The sequence below is a fragment of the Diceros bicornis genome, chromosome 16 (assembly GCF_020826845.1).
Source record: "Diceros bicornis minor isolate mBicDic1 chromosome 16, mDicBic1.mat.cur, whole genome shotgun sequence".
In the NCBI taxonomy this organism is placed as follows: Eukaryota; Metazoa; Chordata; class Mammalia; order Perissodactyla; family Rhinocerotidae; genus Diceros; species Diceros bicornis.
Genome location: NC_080755.1, coordinates 11428313 through 11431814, shown reverse-complemented (window position 1 = coordinate 11431814; position 3502 = coordinate 11428313).

The following is a 3502-nucleotide window of genomic DNA, read 5'->3' as shown; positions in this document are numbered from 1 at the left end:
TCTGATATTTGTGGCTTTAATTTGTAGGCCCCAAGTACCGAACTTAAGAGAGTAGAGGAAAAGGTTTTTTCCTCCCCTACATTTGCAAGTACTACAAATCAGGGCTTCAGATATTAGACTCTTAAGGATTTACCAACATACCACTGAATACATGTAAAGGAATATTATATTATTATAATATTTATATATATTATAATATAATATTAAAGAGGTTAGATAAAAACTATGGAATATTCAATTGGAAGTATCTTTGTTAACTTATGAGGTATTCTGTAGCGTGTGTGTGTGTGTGTTTATCTGTTTGTTTCCTAACTCTGAGACCGGTGGACAGGTAGCCATTAATGATTAGGTAGCTAGTAACTAAAGTTTTTTAGGCAGTTATAAATTGTAGGTTTTAGTTGTTCGCCCGCCCATTGTTAAATGTGCTGCTTAGGCGATTTATTATCCAACTCCCACTAGGTTCCTCATGGATAACATCCCTGATGCTTGGGTCACTATGGTAATGGATGCTTGAGTTGTTTTTCAGGAACTAAGAGTTGACGATTGTCCGGTTCAGGCCAGTCGAGACCACCAACCCACCAACTGGGCCTGTGAGGGTGTCCATTGGTAACCTAATGTCAGGTCTAAAAAATCCATCTTCAGATCACGCTAATGCCACCATTTTGAGAACATGCATCCTATGAAGAGCCGTGAAGCTTGACTATGCTTGCACAGATCATTAATTACCTCACTCCTCCTGGCTTCCAATCATCTATCCCCACACTTCAGACCACCTTGCTCCTACCCCATAAATATCCCTAATCCACATTTTCAGGGGGGCAGATTTGAGATTTCTTCTCCCATCTCCCCACTTCGCTGCCTTGTGAATAAACCCTTTCTCTGCTGCAAACTCGTCATCTCGCTGATTGGCATTTCATGCAACAGGCAAAACGGACCTAGTTTGGTAACAACTCTGTCACTAACAAGGCCTATCCAAGACTACTAGGGTGGTATCTAAAGGACTTAGAGACAATTTGAAAAAGCTCCCACAGGTCAAAGATTGGGATATTTGATCCTCAATAAAGATAATGATTACAGGGGCCAGCCCCATGGCTTAACGGTTAAGTGTGCACGCTCCGCTACTCGCGACCTGGGTTCGGATCCCAGGGATGCACCAATGCACCACTTGTCCCACCATGCTGAGATGGTGTCCCACATACAGCAACTAGAAGGATGTGCAACTATGACATACAACTATCTACTGGGGCTTTGGGGAGAAAAAGGGAAAAAAAGAGGAGGATTGGCAATAGATGTTAGCTCAGGGCCAGTCTTCCTCAGCAAAAAGAGGTGGATTGGCATGGATGTTAGCTCAGGGCTGATCTTCCTCACACACACACACAAAAAAGATAATAATTACAATTAATTAAAACTCATCAAATATGTTTAAATCTATGAGTTCATATTAATACTTTAAAAAGATCCTAATTGTTGAACTGTACCATGAGTATACAGTCAACAAACCAAAAAATAAAGGGAAAGAATAAAAATTTATCCTGCCTTTTTTATATGGACTGTACACTGGGTTACTTAAGAGTTGATCATGGAATGCTTTATGGAAGTATCCTGAGTGAATAGGTGAAAAAGACTGGATACAATTAGACTATGTCTACTCTGTAACTCCCATTGAATTAATGGGTGTAGGCACTGAGCAGTGATAACTCCTAGTATCGCACAACAGGCATTAGGCCCCTTCTAACTGATGAAAGAACACACCACCTAGAGTCTTGCCAAAGGGATGATTCTGATCAAGTCTCTGAGCAAATGGACAATTTGCATGACATACTGAGCAGAGTGGAACATGTTAAACTGTTCCATGAGTATGCTATCAGCAAAATCCAAACCATGGAAATTCTATAGGACAAACTCTACAGGTCTTCAACAGATGAATTGTAGGGAAAGGACAGGAAGGAAAAGGGGGCTTTTAAATTAAAAGAAACTCAAAAGACATACAAAAAGAGGGCAAGACCAAACTATATTGTCTACTTGGGTAATAAAACTACAAAAAAACATAGAGAAGAGATTACTATAAAATTCAGGATAGTGGTTCCTTTTAGGGGCAGGGTGATGTTGTGATTGGGATAGGCACATGGGTAGGGTCTTGTGGAGTGGCTGGCAAAGTTGTGTTTCTTGACCTGGGAGGTGGTTACAAGAGTGTTTGCCTTATAATAATTCATTAATCCATACATTTGGTCTGTGTGGTTTTCTGTGCCTGTGTTTTGTTTTATTTTATTTTATTTTATTTTATTTTATTTTATTTTATTTTTTGTGAGGAAGATTAGCCCTGAGCTAACATCCATTGCCATTCCTCCTCTCTTTTTTCACTAAGAAAGATTGGGCCTGGGCTAACATCGGTGCCCGTCTTCCTCTACTTTATATGGGATGCTGCCACAGCATGGCTTGATAAGCAGTGTATATGTCCACGCCTGGGATCTGAACCCGTGAACCCTGGGCTGCCGAAGCGGAGCGCGGGAACTTAACCGCCACACCACTGGGCTGGCCCTGTGTTTTATTTTACAATAAAACTTTTTTAACTCCGTAATACAAAAAGGAAAATTGTGAAATTGAAGTTAATGTGCTTCATTAACACTCTATAAAATGTAGCAAATTTCTTCATTGTAAAATTGAGTATTCATAAAAATATTTTTGCATTTGAAAGTATTTTTTCTCACTTTGATCAAACTCCTGGGTATGCCCAGTGATTGCCAAGAAATCAGAGTCAAATATAAACTAAATATTTTTCAAAACTAAATCATTTCAAGAGCAAAATTACTCTTTTTGAAATCCTTCCAAATGTATTACAGCAAAAATACAAATACATATATAGTTTTTAATGTGGATATGGGTGCATTTTAATGTTTAATATAATGTGCAATGGGACCTTTAATTTGAAACAAGTTTGGAGCTTACAAAGTTCTTGAAATGGCCTCAAACAGGTGCCGTCTGATGACTTGGAGTTGGATCTAACTAGGCGTGTCTCTATGAATCCAGGCACTTTTCTGTTTAGTGTAGTGGTTAGGCCCTTCAACTGTGGGACTAACCTCCTTGATTTAAGTCCCAACTCCATCACTTATTAACTGCATGCCTTGAACAGGTCATTTAATCTCTTTGTTCTGCATCTGTAAAGTGGGAACACTAGCAGTCCTACTTCACAACATTGATGTGAGGATTAAACACAGGATTTAACTCCAGACATAAAATGCTAGAGTAGTGCCCAGCACATGGTAAGTAGTCGGTAAGGATCAGCTATTGTCATTATTATTATTGGCCAGAGTGATGACCATAAACTGGGGTGAGTGTCCCACACCGTGCACAATGGTGTGGGGGCCTACTTTGTCTGCTTGTGCCTCTGCAATCCAGAGCTGGACAGCAAACTTCTGCAGTGGTGGGGAATGGGGAGCAGGGAAGCTGCAGCAGTCACCTGAGATGACCAGTACTAGTCATCACTGTGGCCCTGGCCTCTCCA